This window comes from Dermacentor silvarum, chromosome 1 (genome assembly GCF_013339745.2).
Source record: "Dermacentor silvarum isolate Dsil-2018 chromosome 1, BIME_Dsil_1.4, whole genome shotgun sequence".
NCBI classification, from domain to species: Eukaryota; Metazoa; Arthropoda; class Arachnida; order Ixodida; family Ixodidae; genus Dermacentor; species Dermacentor silvarum.
Genome location: NC_051154.1, coordinates 130532667 through 130546777, shown reverse-complemented (window position 1 = coordinate 130546777; position 14111 = coordinate 130532667). Strand labels below are relative to the sequence as shown.

Genomic DNA, 14111 nt, shown 5'->3' with positions numbered 1-14111 from the left:
GTGCTTCGCATTTTTCGCAGGCGTCATTACCATACATTATTCGGTTTCAACTTCACACGAGGGTTTTGAATGACGTCAACCCCTTTCGAAGCAGCTACAAACCTAATCTTTACCGGAACGCGTCGGAGGGTGTTCCCATTGTTCACAAGTGCCTTATCATCCATCATGAGGTTTTGATGATTGTTTTGTGGTTTTTCTTTTGAAAACGAGTTCTGAGCTGTATGCTGTGAAACCTTCGTTTTTTTCTTTAATTTTCTCAGCAATTTGGCCATTATGGCCGCCTTTCTTACAGTTTTAGTTTTTATTAGTTATTACAGTTAGCACGAGTGAAGTCGTGTGCTCGGTTTGAGCGGTGAATTAAATTTTATGGGTAAGTGTCAAATGACCATTAATCGAAATGCAGCTCCACTAACGTGAAACCTGGGGAGGTGCGAAGCATGCAGTGATGCACCGCTAATACGCTCGTACTGCCTTAAAGGGACTCTAAAGAGAAACCGGAAGTTGAGCTTAAATGGTAGATTATCCTTTCACGATCACAGCCATACCATTCTTATTGCAAACAGATGTTTAATAAGCGAGAAAATAGCGAAAAACTGAAGGATAGGTGCTGACGCCCCTTCGAATTTCCCGCACTACATGTTCGTGACGTCGGAGATTACAAATGCAGGCCGGTCGCGATTGGTCGAGAGCGATTTATCGCTGTTAATAAAACGCAAAATGAAATACACCTCTAACGTACATAAACAGCATTTGCCAACTTTTTAAACCGTTTCAAGCGAGGAAGTACAAGTTTAGCACAAAATTAAATAAATAAGAAAAAAAGGCATGGCGATACATCCGGTCGTGATAGTTTCGTAGTTTCGTTTTTGGTCAATGCATCGTCGCGCGTGCCTGTTCCGCTCTACGGTGTTTGGTTGCGTGTTGCGTGGCTCGAAAAACGTTGACTTCGCGGGAAACAGCCAGAAAATGCCTCGTGTGTGTAGTGTTGAGGGCTGTATAAATTGCCCAAGGCGCTTGCTCAGGGGCAGCGGCAGTGTTGACTCGATTGTGTCCTTTCATGTGGTGTCGCGCGGTGAGCCCCGGCTCCCCGGCGTTCGCAATGGCTCAGTGCTCTGCCGATGATAAAACGGCAAAAGAGCCAGAGAAACCGATGGTGTGCTCTCTGCATTCCTCGCCCTCGGATTATGTGTATAATCCTGCCCTCGGAAAGTGTCTTGGCGTGCCCCAGAGGCCAGTCCTTTCTCGAGCAGCTGTTCCCTCAATGCGGCCTTCATCAAACCCCCTACCGGTGCCCCTGCAGCAGCAAACTGGCGGCTCGGTGAGTGCTGAATGTCATTAAATAAAGCCACGAAATAACCATACCGAGTACGTGCGCAACTTTCTACGCTTGTTCTGTCGGGAACATCGTCGCCTGGCGGACCGGACGCTTCGTCTTCCGTCGACGAAAACGAAGTTCTGCTTTCCGCCGGCGCGGCCGGCGTCTCACAGCTATCGCACGCTGAAGCACCTACCGCTCGACCACGGAGGATCACTTCGCGCTCCGTTTCACTGAATATCGCTGAAATGCAGTCCTGCTTCCCTGGCGAGCTCTTCGTTGCAAGGTTCAGCGGCAGCAACGGTATCCATCGCGGCGAACGCAAACGCAGCGACCCTGCATGCAGCCATGATGCATCCAGCGCCTCGACCGTTTACGCAAGCGGTGACGTATCATGGCCCATTCTGATTCGCTGAGAGCAATGAAATCTGTGACGACACTGCTTCAGCGCCAAATCTGTGGTGAGAGAAATTGAGGAAGAGATATTTGGGTCTTTGTTTACGAATTTCTCCGCTAATAACTCATATTTTTGCACCCAACAAAAACTGCATGCATTCCTGAAGGTCCCTCTTTTATTCCAGCTGAACTTCCTGTTTCTCTTTAGTGTCCCTTTAAGCAATGGCTCATAACCCTGTAAACGCGGCCTCCCCATTACGACGACAGATGAGAAGTGAAATTCTACGCTTGAATGATGAGCGGCAACGCAGCCAGCTGTGGAAGACGACGACGAACGCGGGAGCGCTCGGCACGCGGGACGCTCGGCATGCGCTCGTGCCGAGCGCGTGCCGAGCTCGGAGCGCGTGAAATAAGACTCGGCGGAACCAAACCAACAGCTCGGAAGCTAGAGAGAACCAGAGCCCACAGAGCTTCGGAGATATAACGGCAGACATTTTAAGGTGCAGCCCATGCCTGATTTACGTTCTTTTGTGCAAAAAAACAAAAACAAACATGAACACAAAAAAATTGTATTCTGAAACAAAAATCATGGTAGCGGCGGGGTTCGAACCCGCGCCTCCGAAGAGACTGGAGCCTAAACCCAGCGCCTTAGACCACTCGGCCACGCTACCCCACGATAATTGCGTAATAAGCAATTAATTTTAAATTTATTGCTCTCAAACCAACTGACACCTTTCGGAGTCCAATGAACTTGGTAAGCACATAAAAGCGATTTACAGATAAAGATAAACGCCTTGTGCATCAAAGTAATTCCTAAAAATATAATTAGAACCTATACTCCATGTCACAACTAACTTGCAGCACTGCCGGTTTTACGAGGTGTACACAGGCAATATCCTTGCGCAGAAGAATATAGTTTTATACGTACGTGTCGGATTATTGACGACATTAAAGAGCTTCAGCTCTGCTCGGTGCATTACACGTTACAGCGATACTTGATACTTTACGCCCACTGCGCATGCACGTAGTGTACAACGAATTATTGTGGCGGTTACTCCGATAACCGTGATTTACGTAGCCACATGCCATTCCGCGCAGGCCGCCCGCTGCGATCCGAATCCGCGCGTGTTCCTTGCTCTCCGCCCTAACAGCAAAAAAAAAAAAAAAAAAAAAAAAAAGTAAAATGAGCCATCACTTAGTCTCATCTCAAGCTGAGGACAAAGCATCAGGTACGTTTTGTCGTTATTGTTGAGATCAGTTTTTTTTTTTTTTGCCGCTGCTAGGCCCACAGAGGCTGTGCCGTGGAGCAGAAGTGGTTTGATTTCCACTCACCAGATGGTCGCCACAGCATTAGCGCTGGTGATGCGCTGACGATGCGAAACGCTGTGAAACCTGAACGATCACTGCATCATTAATTTACTGCTGCTATTTAGCACAGTACATGATAGGGGTGACGAGCTGGCAGCGCAACCAAGACTACGAATCTAAGCACGCCGTTCGGGGCTGCGCTCAAAGACATATAGTTTCGATAACGTCGTGCAGTGTTTGGCCGATTAGTTCTCAAGTGATGCTTGTATTTGGTTTAGATTTGTGTCGTAACACCTAAACAGCAAAATATCCGTTCACACTATGCACTGTTTTCGAAACCCGTTCTCAATTTCTCGGAGCTTAGACTTAAAAAAAAAAAAAAAAACAAAGTGGCCGTAGTTGCTTTACATGGCCTCTGAGATGTTGTGGCGGGCGCGCGCCCTTAGCGCGCGGCAAGCCACGGACGCTGCCCAATCTTAGAGGCTATAGACTACGAATGCTTATTTGTACTTAGCCTTTTGTAGAGATGGCGCAACAGCCTAAAGTTTATACGCTGTTGAAATTAGAAGCCTGGGAGGACAACACAGAATCATGTACACTGGAGCCTCAGAATATGACGATGTTGACATTCATTCGCTGTAAGTTGCAGTGAGGGCACGAACACATTGGTACGCGGCAGCTTGGTGTGTCGTTTGTCGTTATAAACAGAATATCTTGCGGAAAACCAAGCGGTCTCATCCTTCAGGGGAAACAGCAAACTAGATATCTTGTCAAAGTCGACAACGCAGCCGAGCTTAGCTTCAGTAAAATACGAACGCTGCCGCGACAAGTTCAGCACGAACACCAGACGGCTTGCTACTCAATTGTGGAATGATAAAAATTAAGAATTCCGCGAAGCAAACTGTTTCAGAGTGCCAGCTAAGGTAATAGAAAAGTACGTCCGCATAACTGGGTGCTCATGTTGCGGCTACGATTCACATAGCACTGACGTGACTGACGTGACTGATGGCTCTAAAATTTGCCGAAAAGCGCTATTGAGTGGACGCGAAGGTATCTTTTCGGCTACCTTGCATTGAATAGTTCAAATTGAACTAAGCCTTGCTGTCGGCAGAGTAGTTTCACGCCGCGTTGCATGTTTTCGAGAGCTGACGACTCTTTACGGGATTATTGGAAATCTTTGGGAGAGTCCTTCGTCCTACAGTGAACAAAAAATTCAGAGCCCTTCACCTGTCGAGAAAATGGGGGTAAGTGAAGCTTGTGGCAGGCGTTCCGCTTCGTTTGGCCTAAACTCAGGGTCGGCCGCCTCTTCACTTACGTTTGGCCTCAACATCGCGCTCCCGCAACTCGGAGTCCGCGGCTCTTCGCTGACGTTTCGCCCGGGCTTCTGAAGCCCTCACGCTAGAATCGGACGACAAGCTTGGCTTTCTCCCATTTTCTCGACAGCGGAAGGACTCGGGATTTTGGCTCTTTGGGTCCCACGTGTGACAAGGGTAGTTCAAGAAAAGGGGGAATAAACTTTATTTAAAGGCGCGTTACAGATCCCCGAGCCCACAGGGGTACGTGCCATTGAGCGTGGACCCTTTCTGTACTATCACCAGCATCGGCTCACTTTTCAGCGTGACACCACCAGCGCCACTAGCGCAGACACTTGTGAGCCTATAAAGCTTCGCTTAAAAATAGGGGTGTCTCATACGTGATCTTGGGACAAAGGAACGACAACACAGTAGTGTCAACAATCAAAAGGGCATTTATTGCACCTTTCATGCACTAATGTACGCTAGCCGAACTACTACGCATAGTACATTCACATGGGCGCGTGACAAATCAAGGACTCACCGCGACCGGATAGCGAGCGAATATGTTCGCCCGCATGCTAGACACCAACGTCTAATCATTCACGTGTACTGCCACCGCGAACGGTGGCGCGTTCGAACGATCCGTGTTCGTCCATACCGGTGCCCTGCTCCTAGCCTCGCGAGACGGTCTCGCGAAGCGTGGATCGGCGCACGCGCGGAACGTCCGCATCGCTCACCGACATCAATCTCGAGAGCCTTCTTCCTTTGACGCCCAAGTAACCCGCCCTTAGGTGGCGTTAGCAGCGCAACACTTGCGCCATCTCGCAATACGCCGCAACCACACCGACCTTCGCAGCCGTAAAGCCACGCGGCGAAGCCGGATTACAGAAGACGGGCGCCATGCGGGTAAAACAACATCAGGGGACGCGCGAGAGTCGCGCATCCCCACAAAAGTTAGTCACGTTTCACTTCGTGAACCCGGATTACGCGCAAGCATAAGGGTGCTATAGCGCACACGACGCTATCGGGTCTCCGTGCGCCTAGACGCCTAGACTGTCCGTATCGCAGATCACTCGAAGATAAGGCTCGCGGCCCTGGCAAGCTTTCTCCACCTCTGGGCGCCTTCCTTCTCCAGCGCTCGCTTCCTTCGCGACTTCAAACATCCGATCACCGATTTCACTCGCCGGCCATATAAGCTTGGGCGTAAAAAATAGGCTGATGATGATAACGATGATATAGGTGATGCCCAAAATCGGACGTCCATGTTGTGTTTCTGGCTCCCGCAATCGCTTCCAACTCATGCAGCCAGTAAAAGCATGGCCTTCGAGATTTGTATTTGTTACAAAGAGGTTGCCGTCGCTGGGGCGTAGATGCGGAGGGATGGGATTAGCGTGGAGGTGAGTTCCTTCTATTTGAGGCCCGAGCTGGCTGCCTGAGGACAAAAACAAACCGTAGTAAGTTTAAAATGTGGAACAGTTCAAAAACTGGACTGACTATAGAAATATATCGATTAACGCCCTCAAAGTTGCCAGAAATTGGTAAGTTTCAAAGATATTGAGTAACAAAACTTGCAAATCCGTAACTAAAAAAAAAAAAAAAAACTTAGCAGTTCTGTAAACTGCATCTGCTAGAGCTTTTGAAGCGGGTAAATTTGACAAAAGAGTTGGCAGCTTACGTGAAATGTTCACAATGTCTACGAAAGTTTCGCAAAAGTCCTACTGACTGATGATATATTTCGCAGCGCTGTGGACTACATCAACTTTGTCCGCTTTAGAAGTCTCATTAGGTGCAGCTTAGACAATTGTGATATCGTTTTTTTTTTCTCCTGACTTATAGAGTTGTGAATTGGGGGCTTCAGATTCTTATTTGGAGTTATTGAACAACTTTTGTAAAGCAGTTGATGGGCTAAACAAGAGACCTTCTCCCTACAGTCGGTCGATTTTAACTATTTCTTTTAAATGCAATAAACCTAATCAAATTCGGTTCAGTGGATGTCGAGCAAAACGAGTTCTCCGTTCCAATGCACAGTCGAACGCCCCCGAAAAAGAATGCCTATACAACAAAATCACCTGTAATATGACCAAGGAATAATTCTTTCTCGGTTCTATTGTGAGAACTTCGTTATAAAAGCGTTCGACTTTACTCTATATATCAGAGTCCATACAAGACAGACGTGGCCCTGACGAAGACAAGTCCCCTTGTCGAAACGTTGCTTCTAGCAGCATTCCTTGGTCGATTACTAAGGAAATCCTCGACCTTGAAACGCAAGAAAAAATACTGACCAGCCTTGAGTGCCCTAAATAATTCACCATAAAGGCTTTCCTACAACCTGTTTCGGTTTCGTTTCTCAGGAGGTGTATGTATCGTGACGTCACGACACAGAAGGTGGTCACGTGAGAGCAGAGAGAGAGAGAGATAATTTATTTGAAGGAAGGCAGAGAGGTCGGCCTGAGATAGCATGCTCTAGCCTGCTACTCTGCACAGGGGGAGGGGTGAACGGGGACATAAAGGCTAGATGAGGGGTGATGATGACATAGAAGAAGGATGTACAACGGTAAAGGCAAGTTCAGCATCCTCATGGCTATCAACAAAGTCCAAACAGGTCATTCAAAAGTGTCATCTACCTTCCAGAGCATGGACGGAGTCACGAATACAATTGAAAGTTCACAAAAACTCGCCGCGAAGAAGCTTGTGTATGGGCTTCTCCTGCGTGAGCAGCGCAGGTGCCAAGAAAGGTAATTAAGTTATGTAAAGTGCAGCGATCAGCTGTTCCAGTATGGCGAGGACATGCTCTGTCGTCTGGTATGCTGCTACATCGCACCATGCAACGAGTAACATCGTAGCAGACGACAGAGCGAGCCGTAGTGAGCGCGATAATGTCGCGATGTTTTGCTCCCACGTGACGAACTTCTGTGTGGAGACGTCAGGGCACGTGCAACGTTTGAGAAACGAAACGGAAACTGGTTGTAGCTATGGTAGTAAACCAATCGTGGCGCTCCGAGCATTGCCAGTATTTCTAGAGTTTAAAGGAGAGAAATTTCATTTAAAGTATCTATATAAAAGGTGTGCCAACTATCATGCACAAGGTTTAAAATACGCAAATGACACGTAGCTAGACAGAACTAAGGTAATGTTGTTTGCCGTCGCTTGGAGATACTCAGATAATTTTTTGCATTCCGCCTAATTACATAATTAGTCTTAATATTATTCAACTTCTCAAATCATATAATTAGATGAAAAGCCAGTGACCATGCGAAAATTGTAGAGCAACATGGAAAAACTCCCGTTACAGCTTTCTGTTGCACAATACGTGCTACATAAGTGTTTTTCCGAGCGTCAAAGACGCCCGCGAATACACGTAATATTGCCGTGCGACTGGCCGCTCGAGGCACTTTGCGTGTAGATGGACGGAGTGCTGACACAATCCGTGCCCATGGCAGTGTTGCAATCTTCGCGATTAGCTATAGACGTTTTCATGAGGGCGCTTCCAACGGTCTGGCGTCGAGAGTATGTGTCAGTGTTGCCTTTTTGGTCTGGACTGTGAGCTTGCCTTGCGCTTGCGTTGCGGAGTGGTAGCTTTCTTTCGATGTTTCCGTTTATTTTTGTCACGAATTACTTACGTTAGAAAATAGTGGGCATATACTCATGAAAAGGCTACAGGCCAGCACTGTGCAGTTTATGGGTGCACAAACTACCAGCGGAAAATCACGATTTTGGGGACTATATAGTGTGTCCACAACAAAGCACTCCGCGAGACCACTGCCGTTGTGGTATGTTCACGCTTCGCCGGTTTCCTGCATCACCTGAGGACTTAACATTTCAGTCTAATATGAACCAATGCACACATCAGTTAAATAGCGCATTTGGTAAACGATTTTCGGTACATTTCATTATAGGTTGCGAGAATTGTCAGCTCTTCGATACAATATTTTCTCGTATGTAGTGGCAGAAGCTACATTTGTTATTCTTTCAAACACAACTTCATTCCAGTGCCTAATACGCGGGTCACATGGCGCACTTTTGATCGTGATCGAATTTCTTGGTCGCGATTGGATTCTTTGCTCAATCTGCGGAACGGAGCCAATCGCGGTCGAACATTCCGATCCAGATCGGGCTCGATCGCTATCAAAAGCGGCCGTGTGACACCGGTATAAGACAAATTGAAGCACTCTGCGAGAGAAAGAGTCGGTAAATACACGTCGCAACGATCTGCAAAAATTGTGTCCTATGGAAGATGTATGCATACCCTGTGTCCCTGTGTCCACCAAAACATTGTCTCTGCGTTCACACGCACCCTGCGTGGCCCTGCCCATAAAGGTAATTACCTTCAACAGTGTGGTGCTGCATGGAGCTCACCCATCTTTGAGCGTTGTCGATGTCTTGGGCAGCAAGAGAATGCAAAAACTAACGTGTCAACCTCATCAGCGCGGCCTAGCTCTGGTGCTAGAGTTCGGGAACCGTAATGCGCTAACTGTGCGTGGCGTAGAAACGTGCTAAATGAGCCTGCGCAAGTAAGAACGTAAAAAAAAACGGTATTCGCATGGGTACGCGGACAATAGCATCATGCTTCCAAAAATAACAGTAACGAAAAAAATAAATTACTGGCACAGTCGCTCAAGTGAAATACTTACGTGCGTGCAGTGACCGCTTCGCTGACCACTAAGCGCTTTTCACTCACGGTCAGTAGTCGTTTACAGTCATATGCATATGTATTTATTCAACTTCCCTATTGGGATTGACAGTATGCACAAATAAATACCAAATACTAAAAAAAATCTAGCACCTGGGCTGTATCAGTTGCGCTGGCATCTGTGATCACTGTCGCGCGTCGGTTCGCTGCAGGTACCGCGCTACTCGATCGCCACGCTTATGCTTTGACATTTGGTTATAAGCACCCTGCACTGTACCAGATCCAATAAATTTTGCATGATTGAGCTGTTCAGTTGCGTCGGAAGCGTATGGAGTAACCACCGCATATCTACCAACCACTACCACGCGTCGTCGAGCCACCGGCGCCTGGTTCTAAGCAATGCCCGACAGCTACGTACGCGCCTGCTTTCGCTAAATGAGGCAACCCTCAACCGCGAAACGTAATGGTGATCAGATTTAATCGACGATACGGTCACATGTGCCCAGCAATAACAACGAAATATACCGCTGATTAACACGTCAGGTCTCGACGAAGCAGACGCGGCTGCCGCCGCTACCGACGACGAAACACCACATCCATTGGCTGGGCTTGCTGTTGCCATGGCACACCACACTGAGCGCTCACGCGAGCACGTGAAACATGTAACAAGTCAAGCGGCACAAGACAAGCGAAGCGGAAGAAAACAGTCGAAATAATGCGCGGCGAAGATCACACAACCCAAGTGCGGCCGGCCTGCTCTCGCAAGGCTCACAGTCCACAATGGCGGCATAACATGTTCTGACGCTAGACGTCGCCCGTGTCGGGCAATGGTGCTACTCAAACGTCGGTTTATGAAAAAGTCTATTAACTAATCAACGATTGGTCGTCCAATATATCAGCGCTTCAGTTTTCAAATAAACCAAATATTGAAATTAGCGCTCGTGTCGTGACGTCTGCTCCAGCGCTTTATATCCTTACTATGTCACGAACGGCAGCACTCGATCGTCAAGCTCAAAAGACGACAGAATAACATTAAAGCAGGGCGGAGTATTTTAACCGCATGAATACAGCTATCGAAGAGCATAAACAGCCATCGAGACGATCGAAAAAACCGATAGGCCACACTTGCTACACCAGCCAGAAGACAGAAGAGTTAAATAAAGCTTTCCGCGGAACCAATCAAACAGCTCGAAAGCCAGAGAGAACCAGAGGTCACACAGCTTCGGAGATATGACGGAAGACATGTTAAGGCGCAGCCCATGCTTGATTTAGGTTATTTTGTATAAAAACGAAGGAAATAAAGTATAATAAAAGGAGCGAAATAAAAAATATGGTAGCGACGGGATTCGAACCCGCGCCTCCGAAGAGACTGGTACCTGAAACCAGCGCCTTAGACCACTCGGCCACACTACCCCACGATAATTGCGTAATAAGCAATTAATTTTATATTAATGGCTCAGAAACCAACAAACACCTTTCGGAATTAAACACACCACTTGACATGTACATAAAAGCGATTTACAGCTAAAAATAAAATCCTTGAGGATCAAGGTAACTCCTAAGTATACAACAAATTAAAACCTATGCTCTATCTCAGGACTATCTTGCAGCGCTGCCGCTTTTACGAGTTGTACACCAGCGATATCCTTGCGCAGAAGAATATAGTGCTCTTTAGCACGGTACTTGATAAGGGTAGCGAGCTGGCAGCGCAACCAAGCCTCAGCACGCCGTTCGGGGTAGCGCGCAAAAACATACAATTCCGGTGCCGTCGTTCAGTGTTTGGCCGATTAGTTTCCAACTGATGCTTGTATTTGGTTTAGATTTCTGTCGTAACACTTAAGAGCAAAATATCCATTCACACTCTGCACTGTTTCCGAAACCCGTTCTCAATTTCTCGGCGCTTAGACTTGTAAACCAAATGCGGCCTCTTTTTTCTTGGCCTCTGACATGTTGCGGAGGGCGCGCGCCCTTGGCGCGCGGCAAGCCATGGACGCTGCCGAATCTTAGAGGCTATAGATTACGAATGCTTGCTTGTACTTAGCCTTTTGTATAGATGGCGCAACAGCCTAAAGTTTAAAAGAAAGAAAAAGAAATGGGCCGATGATGATGATAACGATGCTATTGCTACGAAGCGCTGCAGTAGCGAATGATCATGACAGGACTGACAAAGACGACGATCGCCGATAGTTGCGCGCACGGGCTTGATCTTGTATGCCTGTCTTTTATCCGTTCTATATATCGTGTAAATATATTGTCAAGCGCCTTTTCATTCAGGCCGACGTCTTGGGGGGAGGTAGACGGTGAAAGGGGCAGCTGCGTCTCACCCCGATCACCCATACTCTCTGACGGGTACAAATAAAGTGTGTTCTCTCTCTCTCTCTCACCCCGTAACATTTTGCTGGAGAGTGCGGGTTTTTCAAATATCAAGACGGATTTACGCAGCGGGCGCTCCTTGGCCAAGGTATATGTAAACCGGTAGCGTAGCTTCCATGGAAGCCCACATGTCAAGAAAATGGCGGCTCGTTGCAACCGTCGCGATCTACGTATCGGGGGGACAACTAACACCAAGCAAAAAATAAAAAAAGGAAAACTGACGTCACAACCGGAAATGGCAGTGACGTCAAGATCTTATGCTGCTTGGCGCGAATGTTTGAATTTCTTCAGCGTCCGGCTACGCCAGCAGTTATTTTTCTTTTGAAGCTGAGGCGAGCTTGGGACTCTCCTCAGCTGAAGCGTCAGCGTTTCATTAAACTATAGGAGTGAAGTATGTCTTAATGTGATGATAATTAGGCGGTTATTAAGGGCAATTTGCTCCAGTAGGTTCCTTAGGAAAGTCAGCGAATAGGATGGAAATAGATGAGAGTGCCACAGAGGTTTGAAAAGCAACTTCACTTTATTCGTATAGAATAATACAACCAATATAATTGACCAAACAAAACTTGTTTCAATGGATGAAAAGTACTATGGCCAGCACACAGTCGTAATGTATAGCAACATATGCGAACCCTTTTCACATAATCATTCGCAATTCCGTGCGACACCATGTATTCTTATCGAACAGTTATCAGACAACATTGCCCCGCTATTAATATTTAGAAAACATTTCACTTACTAATTTTGCTTCCCGTAGGACACCCAGAGCCTGTGTTACGGAGAGTGAACGAACATAGCGCGACGTTTCTTCCCTGATCCTTCCGTATTATCGTCACGACGAGACAAAGCGTGTCGGATGCCGCAGCGTGAACTTGCACGATAAAAAAAAAAAAAAAAAAAAAAAAAATCTGCACTCACACCTTGCGCCAATGAATGTCCTGCGTTAGGCCACGCATAATTTGAAGTGAAGCGCACGCCGCACTTTAAACCAACACGCAAGGAAAAAAAAAAAAAAAAACTAGGATGAAACCGCCGCCTTCTCCTGAGCTGGTTTGCACAGTCTTGCGAAGTCTTGCGCCAGAATAACTGGTTGGTAGGGGTCACCAATAAGGAACTAATAAATTGTGAAATAGAAGCCAAATTAACATTTGTTGTTTTAGTACAGTAAAAATACTTAAAACGAAATATTTACTCGTATGACTGCATTCTGATGAAAATTTTCGAACATTCTTTTTTTCACATAGGTTTCCTAGTTTCAGTGTTTGCCCCCCTCAACTAGTCGCGTTTCAATCGTGCACCAGCAACCGATATCTCTGGCGATAGGTTTTGGCACGCTTTTCGTTCCAAACTTCGCGACCTATTTAGATGGACCTTGCCTTAGCTGCTTCTACAATGTCAGCTCAAGGCGGGGACGAGAATGCTTCGGACAGGTCGCCAACTGTGCCTCAACCAACCGCCGCCACCCGCCCTGTCGTCTTCACACAACTGCGTGACCCAGGTACCTTTTCCGGCTGTGACCACACCGACGTCGAAGATTGGCTTCACCTGTACGAACGGTGACCACTAGCAACAACTGGGACCCGACTCTGATGCTAGCAAACATCATATTTTACCTGACGGGCACGTCACAAGTGAGGTTTCTGAACCACGAACAGGAAATTACGAGCTGGGAGGTCTGTACGCAAAAGCTCATCGATCTGTTCGGCAAGTCCATCGGACGCCGTCGTGCTGAGCAGAAAACTTGCATGCCGAGTTCAGATTTGCACTGAGTCCTGTGTGACGTACATTCAGGACGTACTCGCGCTTTGTCGCAAAGTCTATGACCAGATGCCAGAAGCGCAAAAGGTGCGTTTACACTCCTGGTTTTTAAGAACTCTTCCATAGTGCAAGACGTCATCAATGAATGCCGACGCTTTGAAGAAGCAAAAAGTGTTTGAGGAAAACGCTGTTTTATGCATTGAAGCACAAAGTTAACTGGAACGCCCATGCATTTCGTCGGACACTTTGAAAATTATTATCTCGAAACTGGTTCAGTCCTGAGAATTCGTTCCAAGTGGTATGATACGCCTTGCGAACTCAGCGGCTATAATCCGTAGATTGAAAGATGTGCCGTAAAATCATTAATTAAAATTAATTAGCGTAATTATGCTGTAGGAGGGACGTGACGGCGGCTGTACGAGCCGTGCCGTCGTCCCTGATCAGAAGGGTGAAGGCGGCGAGCCGAGCGACGGGGCTGCGGCGACCAGCGTGGCTGGCTTTTGGAACGACACTGCGCGTGCCGAGCTTGCGCCTCGAGCACGCGCTGCGCTTCTTTATTTTTTTTTCTTCGACAGCCGGCGCTGAGGCACCGGCTGAGAGCGCCGACCAAAGCGCCCCGCGTTGCGGCGTCGGTGGGCGCTACAGGGCCCCCCGCCCAGACGGAACGGCGAATAAACAAGTTTTTCCAAGTGCAAGAAAGATCCGTGGGCAGTCCAAGTAGTGCGAGTCCGTGGGAGGCTGAAGGGACTAGCAAATCCCTCTGGTGGACGAGGTTGCGAGTGGCTTTGCGGTCGCACTGTACACAGAAAGCCGGCACGGAGAGGGTGAAGGCAGACGCCTCTGCAGGAGTTCACACAGGCCTGACGGAACGAACGGGGACCGTGCGCAGGCATTGGTGGGCACGACACGCCGCTAGCTCGGTTGTCACGCGCTCGCAGATGCGTCAGCTCTGGTGGATGTAGCTTGCGCACGTGCTTGTCAGGTCTTGCCCGACCCATCGTAGAGGTCGCAAGCTTCAAACATCTGCGCGCGACAC

General features: G+C 47.8%; 1 protein-coding gene and 2 non-coding genes across 8 annotated transcripts in view; 1 reads left to right on the top strand and 2 right to left on the bottom strand.

Moving 5' to 3' along the window:
* The window catches only part of LOC119436029 ((Lyso)-N-acylphosphatidylethanolamine lipase), a 123316-nt gene that overhangs the window by 82428 nt on the left and 26777 nt on the right, over positions 1-14111 (top strand). The gene's annotated exons all lie outside the window — the stretch shown is intronic.
* Positions 2301-2382, bottom strand: Trnal-uag (transfer RNA leucine (anticodon UAG)). Its single transcript has one exon. It is a non-coding gene; the product is annotated as a tRNA-Leu (tRNA).
* Positions 10276-10357, bottom strand: Trnal-cag (transfer RNA leucine (anticodon CAG)). The gene has a single exon. It is a non-coding gene; the product is annotated as a tRNA-Leu (tRNA).